At 44.3% G+C, this 19128-nt stretch overlaps 1 protein-coding gene and 1 long non-coding RNA gene across 4 annotated transcripts in view; both read right to left on the reverse strand.

Annotated features, from left to right (window-relative positions):
* LOC309666904 overlaps window positions 1-10005 on the reverse strand; it is a 108291-nt gene extending 98286 nt beyond the window's left edge. Inside the window, exon 1 of the long non-coding RNA XR_014267338.1 lies at window positions 168-10005. This is a non-coding gene — a long non-coding RNA (uncharacterized lncRNA). The remainder of the gene's footprint in view (window positions 1-167) is intronic.
* A 7-nt stretch (window positions 10006-10012) lies between these two features.
* The window catches only part of MTHFD1L (methylenetetrahydrofolate dehydrogenase (NADP+ dependent) 1 like), a 212569-nt gene continuing 203453 nt past the window's right edge, over window positions 10013-19128 (reverse strand). Inside the window, exon 28 of one of the 3 annotated variants that reach the window (XM_082474543.1) lies at window positions 10013-14461. The gene's annotated coding sequence lies outside the window, so the exon portion shown is untranslated. Of the gene's footprint in view, window positions 14462-16786; window positions 17154-17624; window positions 19125-19128 lie in introns of those variants that run through there. The other 2 variants (XM_082474541.1, XM_082474545.1) reach the window with 2 other exon arrangements.

Here is a 19128-nt window from a genome sequence, read left to right on the forward strand (position 1 = left end):
CAACTCTTGATTGCATTATGAATACAAATATTCGTGGTGGAGGATAGGAGGAAACATAATCTAAATAGAATGCCTTTATTCTCATACATATTTTAATTATGCTGAAATAAGGAGGGATCTAGTTTGGGGAGATTTCAATTACTTTAGGGCAAAAAAGTGAAACTTACTGTGGAGACCTGACTTTGCAGGAGCCAGCAGCCTGGCCAGCTTGCCCGTCCTGCTTCCTGCCCGCCCTTCAGCCCACATTCTCAGGAGGCCGCAGCATGGTCACCAAGTGGAATAAGAAAGCACAGCAGAACCGGCTCCTGGCTGGACGTCGGTCTTATTTTCCAGGCTAATAGCTTTTCCAGGGAGAAAGCTTCGTGGTGGTTTGGCTATGACGTTCTTCCTGCTGCAGTACTGAACAGCAGCTGAGAGCCTGGGCCCTGGGGTCCCCCAGACCTAAGTCCAAATCCCACTCGCTTGCTGTACGTGGACAAGTCACCGAACCTTCTAAGCCTCTGATTCCTCTCTCTCTCTCTCTCAGATGAGGATGATTATACCAGCCTCACGGGATACTGGTGAGGACTGAATGAGGTCATGCTGATAAAATGTGTAGCAGAGAGCCTGGCACATGGCACACCCTCAAGAAATACTAATCCTTGGCTATCAGAGCTGTAACGGACTATTCTTTTCAAATTTCTCCTATGACAAGTGAGGCAACTGAAGACCAGAAAGGTGAGATGACTTGCTCAAGGTCACATAACTAGCTAGAGTAGAATCTAGTAATCAGAACCAGAGCTTACCTAAACCCCAGACATAAAATGGATACAAATGAGGAGACAAATATGTATCAGTGAAAGCACTTAAAAATTGTTTTTAACGTGGCAAAGTATACATAACATGAAATTTACCATTTTAACCCTTTGTGAGTATACAGTCCTGTGGCATTAAGTACAATCACACTGTTGGGCAACCACCCCCCGCCCTTCCATCTCCAGAGCCTTTTCTGTCTTCCCAAACTGAAACTCTGCACCCATTAAACAATTGTTGATTTCCTTTTTAAATAAGTTATATACATTTTTTTTAAATTACGCTTTTCGTTTGTTTTGTTTTTTGTTTTTTTACCCCTGCTGTATCAAATTCTCATTTCATAGCACACTTGCCCCACTGGTTCATGTAAGGTCCGTTAATGTACTTTTGAGTCAGAAAAAAAATATTTTGAATTGGGAAAATAAACTTCCAGGGTATCCTAGCATATAGTTATGACTTAAAAATCTCACAAGTTCCTCCTCTTCACCTTCAGCTATTATGCTTTCTGCTTCCCGCTCCCTGCCCCCGGGTTGCACGTGCTCTGCTCCGGGGGCAGGAGACGAGCCCTAAACTCTCTAGGGTTCCACTCTTTACAGTGTGTATTCTCACTCCAGCCACTGCCCTCCCTCCTCTCCAGGATGCTTCAGGCACTGTGGTCCCTTATCTAGAGTGTTCCGCACTGATGCCAAAGTAGTGATTAAGGGAAGCAAGGAATGTGCGCTCTCTTCCCAGGAAAGGGCTGAATCCTACACAACACATAGGGGAAAACAACAGCCTCCAACCAGCAATAGCAACTCACACAGAGGAAAGCAATCGGGATGCAGTGACCGCCCAACTGTCAAAGCTAAATCTTTACTTCTCAAAACCAAACTCCTGCCGCTGGCTGCGCTCCTGGGAAACCAAAGCTGCAAAGGCTGAAGGGTCTGTTTATGTGAAATATGTTGTTCCCCTGCCGGCGCGCTCCCTCCCTCCCTCCCTCCCTAGACTGGGTTCATATCAGGCCTGACACCTTCAAAGCGGATGTTGATCCCGACCAACAATGTCCCAGTGGCCATTCTGGACACCTCCCTGTATGTCACTGGGGTCCGGAGTGGGAAGGTTGTTAAGAGGTTGAGAGCTAAAGGAAACAGAAGGTTAAGGTGCTTAAACTGGCAATGCATCCCAGCAGCATAAACCAACACAGTGCAAGTGATCAGAGCAAACAATTATCACAGCAAAAGACACTCAGTCTATTTGCCCACAGCTGTGATTCGCAGCTGCTGGGACCAGAGGCTTCCATGGGATCAGGCCAAGGGACCCCTGAGAATGACTCAGCCTGGGCTCCTCCTGCTGCCCCAAGGTGCCACTGCAGGCTCAGCTGGTGGAATGTTCAAAAAGGCTTCGTGCCTTTTCTCAACAACCAGGACTGAGTTTCATCGTAAATCTTTGAGCCATGCTCTTCGGTTCCTCTCTTTGGAATTGTTAGTGCTTCTTAATCACTCTTCCCCTTTAAATCTCAATCACTCATTTAACAAAGCCCTGAATTCTGTCATGATAATATTAATAAGAACAATAGCTTAATGATGAGCACTGACTTTGCACCAGCACTGTATTAAGCACATTACATTCCCCACACATTTTATCTTCACAACAACCCTGTGAAACAATTGGTGTCATTATTGTGCCATATGGAAACTGATGCATTGCGATCATAAGCGACTTGCAGGGTCGCAGAAGCAGGAAGCAGAGAGCTGGACACAAGGCCAGGCTTCTCCAGGTCTGCCACTCTTTCTGGACCCATGTGCCTGAGAAGGGCATTTCCAGGCAGTGTGCACTGGTTACATTGGTCATGTCGGCAAAGTTCTACAAGACATTGAAAACTAGATTTTTATGTTGGGAGTAAATATCATTACCAAGATTTTAATTTGAGCCAATAAGATGTATAATTGCTCTAGTAGCCAAAAACTGTCATACTAATAAAAAGCCTGATTTAAAAAAAAATTGTGCTAAAACACACATAACATTTATTACTTTAACCATTTTAAAGTGTGCAATTCAATGGTATTAATTACATGCACAGTGTTGGGTAACCATCACCACTATCTAATTCCAAGCATTTTTATCACCCAAACAGAAACTCTACCAATGAAGTAACAACCTCCAGCCCCTGTTAACCTCCAATCCACTTTTTGTCTCTATGCATTTGCCTACTCTAGATATTTCATATAAGTGGAATCATATACTATTGTCCTATTACATCTGGCTTATTTCACTCAGCATGTTGTTTTCAAGGTCCAGCCATGTTGTAGCACATGTCAAAATTTCATCCATTTGTATGTATATTCTGCATTTTGTTTATCCATTTATTTGTTGGGTCATTTCCACCTTTTGGCTATTGCTACAAACTTGGTGTACATTTTAATTTTTTTGGCCACACCGTGTGGCTTGCAGGATTTTAGTTCCCTGACCAGGGATTGAACTCATGCCCCCAGCAGTAGAAGCTTGGAGTCCTAACCACTGGACCGCCAAATTCCCCATGGTGTACATGTTTGAGTTCCTGTTTTCAATTCTTTGGGCACATACGTAGGAATGGAATCGCTGAGTCATATGTTAATTCTATATTTAACTTTACGAGGAATTTTCTTTTTTTTTTTTTTTGCTATGGACATAAATAGGTTTAAAAAAGAGATATGCTGCAACTGCACAGAGTAAATTTCCTTGCTATGATTAAAAACCAAACAAAACAATCCCATTTGTGGTTTAGAATGGCAAGAATATTCTTGACAATATATATATATATATTTTTTAATATATATATATATTTTTAATTAATTAATTAATTAATTTTTGGCTGTGTTGGGTCTTTGTTTCTGTGCGAGGGCTTTCTCCAGTTGCAGCAAGTGGGGGCCACTCCTCATCGCGGTGCGCGGGCCTCTCACTATCGTGGCCTCTCTTGTTGCGGAGCACAGGCTCCAGACGCACAGGCTCAGCAGTTGTGGCTCACGGGCCTAGTCGCTCCGCAGCATGTGGGATCCTCCCAGACCAGGGCTCAAACCCGCGCTCCCTGAACCGGCAGACAGATTCTCAACCACTGCGCCACCAGGGAAGCCCTTGACAATATATTTTTAATTTGATAACACAAAGTTAAGATGTGAGTGGATTGTTACAAAAACTGTGTTTAAAATTCAGCCTTATTAGAAATCTGTGGTTGTATTCCAAGGATAGAGTCTCTCCGCTCTAGAGGTGGTATTTGAAAGACAGGCGGGAAGAACTGACCCTGCCTCCCTAGCAATTTTGTAGGGAGATGCTAGGCCCGGGGAGAGGCTTAAGCCTGGGAGGCCAGGGGCCTGGCCAAGGGAGGACACAGTTCTGAGCAGGTGGAAGGAAGGGGCACTTCTGAGACCCTGACTCGGGTGCAGGCTGGCGGGGAGCAGGAACACTGGCTTCTGTCTGAAGTTACTCCTTGACCACCCAAAGGCTGCAAGCGAATTAAAGATGAAAGTTCACGGAGGTTCCTTAAAAAACTAAAAATAGAACTACCATATGACCCAGCCATCCCACTCCTAGGCATACACCCGGAGAAAACCATAATTTGAAAAGATACATGCACCCCAATGTTCACTGCAGCATTATTTCCAAAAGCCAGGACATGGAATCAACCTAAATGTCCATCAACAGAGGAATGAGTAAAGAAGATGTGGTACATATATACAATGGAATATTACTCAGCTGTAAAAAAAGAACAAAATCATGCCATTTGCAGCAACATGGATGGACCTAGAGACTGTCATACTGAGTGAAGTAAGTCAGACACAGAAAGACAAATATCATATGATGTCACTTATATGTGGAATCTAAGAAAAGAGTACAAATGAACTTATTTACAAAACAGAAGTAGAGTCACAGATATAGAAAACAAACTTATGATTACCAGGGGATGTGGGGGAGGGATAAATTGGAAGATTGGGATTGACACATACACACTGCTATATATAAAATAGATAACTAACAAGGACCTACTGTATAGCATAGGGAACTGTACTCAATACTCTGTAATGGCCTATATGGGGAAAGAATCTAAAAAAAGAGTGGATATATGTATATGTATAACTGATTCACTTTGCTGTACACCTGAAACTAATACAACATTGTAAATCAACTATACTCCAATAAAAATTAAAAAAAAAAAAAAAGGGACTTCCCTGGTGGCGCAGTGGTTAAGAATCCGCCTGCCAATGCAGGGGACATGGGTTCAAGCCCTGGTCTGGGAAGATCCCACATGCTGCAGAGCAACTAAGCCCGTGCACCACAACTACTGAGCCTGCGCTCTAGAGCCTGTGAGTCTCAACTACTGAGCCTGCGTGCTGCACCTACTGAAGCCCGTGAGCCTAGAGCCCATGCTCCGCAACAAGAGAAGCCACCGCAGTGAGAAGCTTGTGCACCGCAATGAAGAGTAGCCCCCACTCGCCGCAACTAGAGAAAGGCCACACACAGCAACAAAGACCCAACACAGCCGAAAATAAAATAAATAAATAAATAAATAAATAAATAAATATATTAAAAAAAAAAAAGATGACAGTTCAGAGCTGCTGGTGATCTGGAGTTTGAGAAAGCAGTGTTGTTGGGAAAACCCTGGATTCCACTGCTGAAGGCAACTAAGAGCTGTCTTGGCAAAACCACCTGATGGGTCCTCAAGCTCCTCTGCTGCCTCTGAAGTATCACGGCAGAGCTTTGTTCTTTTCTCAGTTCAAAGCACTTTTTCTGCCTGTGATGCCTCAGTGTGTAGGTGGGGGGCCGAGTCTCTGGGGACACAGCTGTAACTGTGGCCATTCTGATGCCTCACTGTCGGCCTGCACAGCCCTAACCAGGTCACGTGAAAACGGACACACTCTCAGCAGATGGGTAGTAAAGTGACAGTGGATTAAATTCATTCATAAAGTGCACCAGCGAGTGCCTTTTCTCTCCAGTCCTTTTCTCAGGGCGACTTGGGTGGCAGACAAGGACCAGATTGTTCTAGAGGGGCTGTCTCAGGGGAGGGCATCGTCAGCTTTCCTGGGAGCCCAGGCCGGGCCCTCCCGTTGGTCCGCGTCTGTGGGTTTCACATCTAAAAGGTGAGGACCTGAGGGAGCAGGCAGGACTCTTTCCTCAGGGGTCAGCTCCCTGTGTGGGAGTTTTTTGCCCTCAGAGGTCCTGGCGGCACCTGCACTCACAGCTTGGGGCAACCCCTGGTAGGGACCCCAGAGCCGGCAGGCACTTCGCAGGGCTCCCTCCAACTCCCTTTTCCCACCATCCAGACTCCAGCACGTTACTAGATTCTACCCCTCAGGCTCGCAAGCCTCAACGTAGATACGGTACAGCTGATCCTAGAACAGTGATGCGGGGGCGGGGGGTGGCTAAGTGTGCTGACCCTCCGCGCAGTTGAAATTCCCATATAATTTACATGGCCCTCCACATACACGGTCCCTTCGAATCTGGTTCTGCATGCATGGGTTCAACCAACCTCTGATCAGGTAGTACTGTAGCATTTACTACTGAAAAAAATCCACGTATAAGTGGACCCTCATAGATCAATCCCATGTTGTTCAAGGGTCAACTGTACTTGAGCAGACGGAGGAAGTCTTTAAGGAGAAAGTCTTATTCCTTTAACTTCATGAATTATTCTCTCTGCATTACTGTTGACCCCTGGACACGCTTCAGTCAATGTGAGGTGACGTATCCATCCTTCACTGCCATTTTCTACCAACCTCCAAGGCAAGCCTGCCATCTTCCCAATGGAGCCTGACTCAGGGGTTCTTCTCTTTGTCCTGTTTCCCGCTGCCATCTTGGGCAATTGTAATGTCCATGTTGATAATGAATTGGTTAATTCATTCATTCAACAACAACAAAAATTTTGAGCAGCTCCTGCTATGGGCTACTAAGCAGTGATAAAATAAACTACAAAATGGAGACCAGACTTGAAAATTCCCTGAACAGATACAACCAGTTAAGCCATGTAAGGAAAAACTAATTTAGCTTATCCTGCAACACAAGTGACATTAGCTTGGGACGCTTCTTGTAGATGCCTTTGAAAATCATAAATGAAACTTAGACTGTTTTCCAAAATTGGCATAAGATAAACATTTTACCCAATCCCCATTATTAGGAAAAACTTCAATGCTATAACCAATCACTGTAAAAAATAAACAGCCTCCAAATTTTCACTATATAAGCTGTCCTATATAACACATACTTCTGAGCTTCATTCCACTATTGTTTTGAAAGCTCCCAGTTCGTGAACTGTTCTTATGTGCACAATAAACTCTTACTAATTACCATTTTATTGATCTGATGGTTTGAATTTAGCTGTTTCTGGATTTTTAAAATATTTATATATTTGGTTGAGTTGGGTCTTAGTTGTGGCATGTGGGCTCCTTAGTCACAGCTGGTGGGCTCCTCAGTTGTGGCGTGCAAACTCTTAATTGTGGCCTGCCTGTGGGATCTAGTTCCCAGACCAGGGATTGAACCCACGCCCCCTGCATTGGGAGTGCGGAGTCTTAACCACTGTGCCACCAGGGAAGTCCCGTTTCTGGGTTTTTGACAGCAGAAAGAGAAATACTACTATCAGTAATAATGATCAGGAATCGTCCGTTTGTCGTGCATTACATTTTGCAGTGTAGTTGCCTACCCGTGCTGTGTGAAGTCCTTATCTATCCTGGCTGTGTCTGCCTAGAGCCTGGCCTTGGTATCAAGCACAGGATAAGAACACTGAAAAATGTTGGTTAAGTTTAATCGAATACCCTGTAAAACATGCTATTCATCTCTAAGTACAGTGATTCAGAGACAATTCTGTAAGACCACAGAATTTTTTTAAAAAATAAATTTATTTATTTATTTTTGGCTGCATTGGGTCTTTGTTGCTGCGCGCGGGCTTTCTCTAGTTGCGGAGAGTGGGGGATACTCTTCTTTGCGGTGCGCACGGGCTTCTCATTGCGGTGGCTTCTCTTATTGCAGAGCACAGGCTCTAGGCGCCCGGGCTCAGTAGTTGTGGCTCGCAGGCTCTAGAGCACAGGCTCAGTAGTTGTGGTGCACGGGCTTAGCTGCTCCGCGGCATGTGGGATCTTCCCGGACCAGGGTTTGAACCCGTGTCCCCTGCATTGGCAGGCGGATTCTTAATCACTGCGCCACTAGGGAATTCCCAAGACCACAGAATTTTAAACACGATTATCCTAAAAATATCTGGGTGGAAATATTACCAATTTCGCCGTTAATTTCTCTGTTTTGATCCCATAACTCAGGTCTAGGACCAGAGTCAGTGCCCGTGATGTCTCTTTGCAGTCTGTGCGGGATTGGTAGGTTTGCCCTGCGCTTCCATCCTCAGTGTGGGAGCTCTGGTCACAGGGTGTAGAGAGAGCTTTGCCTCCTAGGACGACACTTGCCCGCTTTGGTCACACTGAGGGGAAAGCCCTGGTGTGGAGAGGTTGGGGGCCGTGTGAGCTAGGGCACAAGCTCCGTGGTAAAGTTACTGTCTTCTTACACACACTGGAGACAGCCTCTCTGGCGCTTAACTCAATAGACCCTGGCCTTTACTCACTTATCTCCTATGTCTGTTGTTATCCAGGTGGCTGTGAGCCTTCATCTAGACTGTTCCTCATCCGCCCCACAGGGCTGGTCTCCTTCACCCTCAGTCCTCATGGGACAGTTGATGCGGCTCAAGTCTGGGACCTGCCAGCAACCGTCAGGTGTCTGCATGGATGAGGGACATTTGCTCAAATCTCTGCTCCTGCTTCAGAATCTGCTAGGAACTGAATTTTTCATGCTTGATGTCTCCTTTAGGAATGATCAATACCGCCAGCTAATTTGGAGCTTTCATTCTCAGGTTGCTTGCTGACTTCGTTAGGGTTTGAATGCAATTTCTCTATCATTTACCTTCCTGTGTTTGCACCGGAACACGCCGTGGTGGTGAACAGGAGCCTTTTGCGGGGGACAGCATCACATTTTTTTACCCTTAAAACCTGTGTGTTCTCACTAGCTGCTTTGAACCCTCTGAATCTTTTTAAAGTGTTTTGAGTCACCACGTCTACAAACCAGCTTCTATAAACGTTAAAAAATTTTTTAAATTATTTATTTATTTTTGGCCATGCTGCACAGCTTGCAGGATGTTAGTTCCCCAACCAGGGATTGAACCCGCGCCCTTGGTGGTGAAAGCACGGAGTCCTAACCACTGGACGGCCAGGGAATTCCCAAACCCTCTGAATTTTTTAAAATAGGGGCGTCCCAAACCATTTGCCAGGTAACACATTCTTGCTCCCAAATCAGTTGCTACTCTCTGGAGGAGAGCGCTGCTTCTAAGAGCATTTTTACCCCTAGCTCACTCTGCAGAGAAGGGGGCCAGTCCTGGGGTGGAAGGCTGCAGATGGAATGTTATTTCCATGCGCTGTGTCCTGAGGTTCCAGGAGGACCTCAAATATCTCATATAGTGTGTACTTTCTTTTTTTCATGTTGGCCGGGGTTCCATCTGTCACTTTTGCCTCGCTGAGCTCAGATTTGTCAGAAACCAGAACCCACCACAGATTCATCTTATTTTCCCTCCTCAGCCCTCACCACTCCCCCTTCCTCTCCGCCAAGGCTCAGCCCTCCTCTTCTTCAAGCCAGCTCCCATCTCGCTGGCTCTTGCCAGTTGAGTCCCAAATCACTCATCACTCTACAACTATGGCTTCCCACCTCCCCTGGCTTCTCTCCTCCCTAATTATTTAGCACTTAAGTGGATTTTTCTGTTCATCTGTAGTTTGTTGTGGATGTTTCTGTTTCTGTCACTTCTGTTCATATATATTTACAGTTAGTTCAATTATCTGCTCTAATGGCTATCGAGGTGGCATGAATAATTTAAAAATAATTTACATTTGGCTTTGGAATGCCTTTCTGTACTCCCATTTGAGTTTGGGGATGTCTGATATTCTGGGAATTCACATTTCAAACTCAGTAATGAAGCCACAGTAGAAAATGGCTTGGAAGGAGTTGGGGTGTTATTCAGCATCTTCTCCCGTGGCCCCTGAAGCATCCTTTGGTTCCCAGCTCCGTGATGAAGTTGGAAAGCATCACTTCTCATATAGTTGACTAATTCTGGCCCCAGGAGAGCCTTTCCAGTCCCTTCGGGGTGTCTGTCTCAGCTGTTTGTCTGGTACACGTTGTCTCTATCAAGGGGGAAGGTAATCGGTAGGCTGGCTTGGAGGAACACTATCAGGGCTCATGTAATTATCTGGGGAAGAAAAATTCCTTAATTGTAAGACTTTGCCAAGCGAACATTCATTCAATATGTCTGCTCAGTGCACACACAAATGTTAACCAGTCTGATTACTTTGAAAAATTGTCTTTGCAATCATTATTGTAAAATACGTAAGCATCATGATCTATGACTGAACATATTAACTGGCTTTAAGCTAGCAGGGTCCTTTCACATAAACAGAGATGCCCACACAGGCTTGAGTAAACAGATGACATTCACCGTGGTGAGCCCGGGCAAAGGTTTGCGGCCCTGACCACACCACGAGAAATATTTAAGTTTAGCGGATTTGTTACATAAACACTCTAACCTCAGACTCAGTCTGGGCAATTCCATTGCCCTCCTCTGAGCTCTGCCCTGCCAAAACAGAGGAGACAAGGGCTGTTTTCAGAACAAACCTGCCTTGAGTCTCATTCTAATCGTGGGATGAAATATGATTGACAACGTATCTGAAAGGTTGTATTTTTTAAAGCATTTCAGGAGACTTAAATACAAACCTAGGGTGCTAAAGAGAAGGGAAGCCTTGCCACGGAGTGTGAGTTTATGAAAAACTCAAAAGCATGGGTATAAACTCCCTCTGGCAGACGGGTGGAAAGCCATCCCCCAATGCCTCCAGGATCCTCCCAGTGGCTTCTGGGACCATTTTACCAGCACCCCTCCCCGACCTTGATCATCCTCGTTAATCCACGGAGCCGAGTGTGAGGCCTTGCCTGGGTAGGCACTCAACCCATACTGGATTATTAGACACGAGTCTGGGATGAGAGATCCTGAACTTGACTGGCCTCATATATTTCTTCGTTGTCCACTGAATCTTCCTAGGAGGTCTGTGGTTCCTGAGATGGTTTAAGGATTCAACTTGGGGCGGGGGGTGCTTGGGAGCCTGGAAAAGCCACAGCTGAGGAAGGGAGGAGAGAAATGCCATGAAAAAAACCAAAACTTAATTCCTTGGCTCTGAAGGGGTATCAGGAATTGAGAGGGCTGTAAGGATGATTTATAACATGCAGGTAGGGCCGCCACGGGCCAGGAGACAGACGGCCAGAAATGTGTACTCAGGCTTTCAACGAGTCCTTGCATAGCACCTTCTAGGTGTGAAGCATCGTGCTAAGCACAGTGGTGATACAAAAGCGGAGTCTGCGTTAATTTTTAAATTTAGGATGCAGGAGAATAATTTAGTGAATTGCTAAAAATACTGATTCCCAGGATCATTTCTAGAGAGTTGAATATATTAGGTCTAAGTGGAGGTGGGAAGCTACATTTTTAACAAGCATTGCAGGTAATTCTAATGCAGATGGTCCTGAGACCAGTTAAAAAAAAAAAAATCATGATTCTAAAACCTATAAGTAAAACTAGCCCAAATGCTTGGGAGTCTGCTATTAACTGCCCAGAGAGGATTTTGACGTTCAGCTAGCTCATATGGATTTAGCTTGCCTTGAATACACTGGCCGTGGCCAGTCACGGTGTTGCTCCATGAAAAGTGTTCATCGTAGTCTTGGACTCAGGAAAGCGACGCTAGGTTAGGTGGCTACACTTTGGACCCGAGGAGGATGCTCACCCCAGAGCCTGAGCAGCACAAAGGAAGAGCATTAGATTAACTAGGAAGACAGCCCACATTGATAAGGCTGAGATCACAGGAGGATGGCACAGCAGGGCATTTCATTCTTTTTTTATCTCATGTTGATGGCTCAACTACATGGTCCTACTCCGTTTTTATTAAGTATTTTCGCCATCTTTCTTGGTTCATGACATTCATCTTTTGTCCTAGAATCAACCATCTTACTGAGACCTGAAGGAAGGCCCAGAGTCATCATTAAGAATGATTCTTTGGGGCTTCCCTGGTGGTGCCGTGGTTGAGAATCTGCCTGCCAATGCAGGGGACGTGGGTTCAAGCCCTGGTCCGGGAGGATCCCACATGCCGTGGAGCAACTAAGCCCGTGCGCCACAACTACTGGGCCCGCGTGCCACAACTACCGAAGCCCGTGTGCCTAGAGCCCGTGCTCTGCAACAAGAGAAGCCAGCGCAGTGAGAAGCCCGTGCACCGCAACGAAGAGTAGCCCCTGCTCACTGCAACTAGAGAAAGCCTGCGTGCAGCAATGAAGAACCAATGTAGCCAAAGAAAGAAAGAAAGAAAGAAAGAAAGAAAGAAAGAAAGAAAGAAAAGAACGGTTCTTTGGACAATCCCCTGAATCTATGGTTGTTTTAATGCAAGTTCAGAACATGGTGCAACTGTGGGTAACATCCCACGGACAGCTGCCAGGTAGGGGGACTCTGGCCTTTCAGGAAGGGACATAGCTATTTAGTGTCTCATCTCCAGTGACCAACGGTGTCTGCCCAGATCTGCGGACACTGGCTTGCTCTCAGGAAATTTATGGGGTCTAGCAGAAATCTTGCCTATCTCTTGATGGCTAAGGGCTTGAAACCAAATCAGATCTTCGAATTGACCAATAGCTCAATCTAAAACTGAGTAAGAGTTGTTCTCAAAGTGTGACATGGGGGCCTGTGGGCAATCTGTCAGGGACATGATGTAGGCCATGAAATCTGCCCCATGATTTCTGAAACTTTTGGTATTTATGTATCTCAATAGTTTTTCACGACATGAACTAAAATCCTTCGCTTAATGAAATCCTCCATTGGTGTACATTCCCGACACCAACTGGATGTCTTACAACTCCATTCAATTCAGTTCTGACGCTCACTACCCAGAGTTAGTGCAGACCCCACAGGTTAGAGAGCAGGGTCCCCAACCAACAGGACTGCCCCCCACTTCCAACACCAGTCACTGGTGTCAGCAAGTGGGCTGACACATGTTCAGTGAGTGGACAGATGAATTCGCTCAGAAAATACTTACTGATCAACTACTACCTTCCATTCCACTACTCTGTGGGTTTGGGATACAGTGGGGAATGCCCCAACACGTTCCCTTCAGTCATGGACCTTGTACGTCGACTTCTTTTTCTTTTTAAGACATTCTGCTTCACACATGGTAGCTGCCCAATAGGGGTTTGCAGAACAAATGGACAAGTCAATGAATTAAACAATGTTACTCAACAATGGTTAAGATCCCTTATCAGGAAAACCATACAGTAAAACTTGTAATTTTGTGGGAATGGCATCTGTGGTTACCCTGAGCCAGTGGTCCCCAGAACTAGGACGCAAGCTGAGGTTCTGTGTGAGCCTTGGGGAGACCAGGTCAGGTAGAACCTTAGTTGCCAGGGGCAGCGTCTAAAGCCATGTGGGAAAGTTTGACCCCAAAGCAGGGCAGGGGTGGGAGCTCAGGAGCTGGCCCAGGGATTGGGGTTGCTAAGCAAGCTCTACATTGACACAGCACTCTACAGTTTCCAGAGCTTCTTCTATCTCATCTGAATTAGGCTTGAGAGGGCTCCAGTGACAGGTGCTACCTGGGCTACTCCCAGAACAAGGATCTCAGATACAGGAGCCCTGGAGCAGGGACCCTTAGGGACGGCTTGGAGCACAGATGCAGATGTATTAACATCCCAGAGCATCACAACAGGCTGCAGGATTTAGGAGGTTAGAATTTCATCCAGTCCCTGGGGGTCATCACCATTTTGGTGCCATAGATCCCTTAAACAGTCAGATGAAGTCTGTATAGCCCTTCTCAGAATATCTTTAAATACCATGTATGATTATAACGCAGAACAACAGTGAAATGCAGTTATTAAAATGTTGAAAAAGTTATCAAATTTGATTACAGCAATATATGTGGCTCTTGACACATGAAATAACAGGATAGTGGCACATCTGCCTTGTTAGATGATGTGCTACTGTGATGGGCATAATTGCTACTGTGACTCTGCAGAAACTGTAATATTAGAATGTCAGTGATTTCTACTGTGACAGACACAGGTACTGTGAATATTGCTGTGATTTGCTGCTGACATTCATAATGGAAGGAAATGTGACATTACAGTTAGAAGTTAGTGAATACAAAGATGTACTTTTTTCCCCCATCCAAGTTCATGGACTCTTGGATTTCAGCACTATCCCTTGTTTAAAGTGTAGCTATAAGAGCTTTTTTGGGGTCCCTCGATCCACGGCTGCATTAAAGTCTAAGGAACCAGTGAAGCTCTGATTAGTAACCAACTGTTCTGCCATAGTGCTCAACTTTTTCAGTGGATATGGATTACAGGTTTGTAACAAATGCTATAAAAATGCACTTATTACTTAATTTTTACTCCCTTGTACATATACATTTATACAAAAGCAATGGACAAATATGTGTCTGTGGACTTTTCTGGAATAAATAAAGTAAGCTTCATACACCATCTTATCTATCGGCAGGTGTAAATTATGTTAAAAAAACAGTCCCTGGGTAATGTTAGACAGGAGGATTCTCTTTGAATATCTGTTGTGAAGAACACTGATGTATTGTTTTAATGGAGTCAGCACATTCCAGTTAAAACAAAGAGAATAACCCTAGAAATAGAGAAATAAAAAGAATATTAAGGAATGGATTGGCTAATTGCCTTGCCGCTACTTTCCTGACTCCCCATTCATCTCTCCCTTGCTTTTTTGTTAATCACTATGGTGTGTTCCTCTGTCAGCTTTCAGAAGATCCTTCTGGTCTGGGTCTTAACCCTTGCAGGTGTTACTTCAGGACCCTGAGCAGAGAAGAAGCAAGACCATACGTCTCGGGCTTCCCTGGTGGCGCAGTGGTTGAGAATCTGCCTGCCAATGCAGGGGACACGGGTTCGAGCCCTGGTCTGGGAAGATCCCACATGCCGTGGAGCAACTGGGCCCGTGAGCCACAACTACTGAGCCTGCGCGTCTGGAGCCTGTGCTCCGCAACAAGAGAGGCCACGATAGTGAGAGGCCCGCGCACCGCAACTAGAGAAAGCCCTCGCACAGAAACGAAGACCCAACACAGCCAAAATAAATAAATAAATAAATAAATAAATTTATTAAAAAAAAAAAAAAAAAAGACCATACGTCTCTGTGTGCCATGGTGGTTATTGTGGCCCTCACCATTTCTGGTCTGTTAGTAGTTTCTTACATTTCAGTTATAGAGGCAGAGAGAAATCAGGATCTACCCTTCTCGGGAAGATTTCTGTCTAAAACCCGCCATGCCAAAGGTTATGTGATTTTTTTTTTTCATGCCTTGGCCTCAGAAGAGATGGTAGGTAACTAGCTCTCTTCTAAAATAACGTCTTCTCCTGCCCGTGAATGCCTCGGTCATCATGAGTTCATAAGCCCATTATTTAACCTGCCAAAGACCTTTCTTCTCAGTGGAGGCTGCTTATCCCTCAGCAGGAGTGTATCCTTGTAGGGTTAGCGCATGAAAGAAAACAAATCCATCGGAACGTGAGTTCTGACACCTAGCAGTTAAGATGAGCCCACATGATGGGAAAACTGGAGTTCCCAGCAACACCTGGATTATATGTCCTTCGGTGTGAGTGTTGAGAAGCTCTCCCACATCTGTATTCAGGATGCTCTTTTTTTTCCTCTCCTTTTTTTGATGAATTGGTGAGTTGCCTGGTGAAAGCAGGTAAGGAAAGAAGTCTCTGTCCTAAAGCCCTTGGAATATAGGTTTGTAAGATTTTTTTTTTTTTTCCTAAAACATTTTCAAAAATACAAAATGAAACTTTAAATGGCAGAGGAAAATAACAAGCAGAAGAGAACTGCTTAAAAGTCACTTCGGGGACTTCCCTGGCAGTCCAGTGGTTAAGACTCCGTGTTTCCAATGCAGGGGGCGTAGGTTTGATCTCTGGTGGGGGAACTAAGATTCCGCATGCTGCTTGGCCAAAAAATAAAGTGAAAAGAATAAAAAAAAAATTTAAATAAAAATCATTTCGTGAGAAAGGCTGCTCACATTATATAGAGAACAAATTGACTGTGAACCCTCATAATCCTGAAATAGATTCATACATCGGAGATGCTAGTTCACTGTGTATTTGGAGAGACATACACGCAAATAAAAGGCAGGGACAGAGGGGCAGGTGGGGTGGATGACAATGGGACCGTGACACTTCAGAAACATGAAGCAAAATTATTCTCAGGACAGACAGTCTTTGCGTGGGGAGGCTTTTTACTTATTAAACAGTGTTTTGGAACAAATTAAACTGCGCATAAAGATACATTATGGGCAGAGCAGCTAACAAGCAGGGTCACTGAGGGTGCAGTACAAGAACATGCAGGATCTGATGGCAAGGACTTTTGCAGGATGTGCCTGGGGGACATTTAAGATATTTATGGTGACTATCTTACTTATACTGCTTAGAGGACAATCACTGCTTGTTTGTTCTTGAATCCTTGGTTTTGTCTTAACTTTTATGTAATTTTATATTATTGTAGGGAAAAAATGGAAACAAGAGAGGGTCAGGAACAATTTAAGGGCTGGAAAAATGAAAAAACATTTGCCAAACACCCGATCTTTAAGAGTCACTTCTCTTGCCCTATGGGCCTGCAAGACCTTAATGGCCATTGAGATTCATTCATCGGTGGAAGAAACTAGCATAATCCCATCAGTTTCTAGGTAAGTGATGTAAACTTCACTGGCACTGAAAAGTAGTTCTGGATATAAAATGTATTTTGTTCCAAAGGATATTACCACTTTCCAGCAGTCAGAAGATTTCACAACTGACCTGATATTTCTCTGTCTGTTATTTTTTCCTTGTTATGTTTATAAAGCTCTCATTGCATTCACAATTTTCCAGGAAATCAGTGTCAGGTAACAACCCCACCATGAAAAGCTACCTCTAGAGAGCAGTCAGTGAGTCTTATCTGGCACTGAAAGCTTGCTGGTTGGTTTTCTACATACATGTTTATTTTCAGTTCAAAGACAAAATAGAAAACTCCATCGTGGAAAATGTTACCTTTTAGTTCACACTCTTTTAATCCCCCAGTCCCCATAAAATAAACATTCTGAAGTGTAAGCAGTGGGAAATAATGTAAACTCTGCAGAAACAGAAAATAAATTAGTTTCTTTCAGACTTGGTGGAGGTCCTTTTCCTGAACACTACACTCTGTTACAAACAGAACTCATCTTGAACGAAGAATAAATCTTTGGCCTATTTCACCATTTCCCCAGCATTGCGTAAGAGCATATTTCAAATTCACTTTCTTCTCCAACTGCAGCAAAAAGGCAAGGAGTAGTTTGTGTTTGTGGAGCCTGAAAAACAGGAAAAAAAAATATTTCGGTGGTTTAAGAACAGCTTTTATCCTCTGGTGTCAAACTGTTCATATATTATAGCTCTGAAGTTGGAGACCACAAGAAAATATAAGAGCAGACAAGTGAGTCTATTCACAAGGCAAGGCTGGGATCATTGCTTGGAATCTTTTTACTTATGAGCAGTGGAGAATCCGATTCTGCACCACTCGGGACCGAGCCAGCACGGACACGGCAGGCAGCAGTTCTGATTTCCTAAAAGATTTTGCTTGGGGACCGTGGCTGAAATTCCATGACTTCTAAATTTGGAATCTACACGTTTCCAGGATCCTGTCAAGTGAGAACATCCAGGATTTTAGATTAGCAATCCTGTTGCCTTGGATTTCAGTTTCTCTTTTATAGCAGGCACAGAGAGCAAGGTCTGAAAAATGCATTTAGGACAAGAATGGAAGTGAGTGAATCTGGAATTTCGTATTATTGTTAAAGCTTCGTTGTTTTCCCGCAAAGGATACTAGCACTCTCTGTCACTGTGAATTCTCCAATCTTTTAGAAAAAGAAGTGATCAAACTACATTTTAAAAAGAAAAAAGCAAACAAAACACCTAAGTACCAAAAAAAAGTGTTCATCAGGAGAAATGTAAAATACAAGCACTTGGCCTTTGATCTGAATTTATACAAGGAGGAATTTATCCACTCGGCCAAGAGTTCAAACTCGGCTGGAATACAGCGAGCCAGCCTCCCACGGATGAGGGCAGGGTCTGGAGCCAGAGGGGATGCTTTATTAGCTTCAGAACAGAAGATGGTGATGAAGGCAGGGGACTAGGAGTTTCAAATACTCCCCGATGTCTGGTTCAAATCAGGGAAATAAACAGAAAACAGAAGCATCGCAAGCATAGTAAACATTAACAAAAAGAAAATATTTTTGATGTTAGGAAGGGAGGTTTGCCTGGTGCAGACCTTGCCCCTCCTCTCAGTGACGTGCCAGCCTCCCGTCGGTGGCTCTGGTGACTCTAGATACGGGGCACAGTGACTACTGGGGAGGGAAGGTGGGTGGCGGGAGAGACGAGGGTGGGCTCAGTGGAAGACCCGTGGATTGACCACGTGACCTCGGTATCAACAGTTTTATAGTTAAAGAGGCTTAGAGTCTGTGGTTCCATATTTTCAGGAAACTCAAAGGGTTGGTAAAGGTATAGAAAGTCTGAATATAAATTAAAAAAAGAAATCAGAAACACAATAGCGAAGGTGCAAATGAATCAGTTGTTTATTGTGTATTCAGTGGGGCAAAAAATTTTTAAATTTGATTTAGTGTTCTCAGTGCTTTGTGACCACCTAGAGGGGTGGGATAGGGAGGGTGTGAGGGAGATGCAAGAGGGAGGAGATATGGGGATATATGTTTATGTATAACTGATTCACTTTGTTATAAAGCAGAAACTAACACACCATTGTAAAGCAATTATACTCCAATAAAGATGTTAAAAAAATTTTGATTTAGTGTTAAATCTTTTGGAAGACAGAATATGTAAGACATCCGATCATGGTATGTGAATAATAAGAAATTACAAAGTGCCCAGGCAACGTGAATGACCAGAGGCAGAGACTGGAGTGACGTGGCCACAAGTCAAGGGCTGCTGGCAGCCGCTAGAATCTGGAGAAGGCAAGGAAAGGATTCTCCCCTGGAGCTTCTGGAGGGAGTGTGGCCTGTTGGCACCTTGATTTCAGCCTGCTAATACTGATTTCAGACTTCTAGCCTCTAAAACTGTGAAAGAATCAATTTCTGGTATTTTAAACCACCAAGTGATTTGTTATAGCAGCCATGGGGATAAAACACACACACATTCCCCCCCCCCATAAGGGGAGTTCTCTCCTATTTATTAAACTAAGACAATTTCATTGTATTTACCCTTATGTTAATTATTGGTAATGACACTTGGTTCTTGGCTTCTCTTTGCTGACAACCATCTTGTTTTGGTTCCCACTGT

This window comes from Balaenoptera physalus (genome assembly GCF_965194825.1).
Source record: "Balaenoptera physalus genome assembly, chromosome: 9".
Taxonomy (NCBI): Eukaryota; Metazoa; Chordata; class Mammalia; order Artiodactyla; family Balaenopteridae; genus Balaenoptera; species Balaenoptera physalus.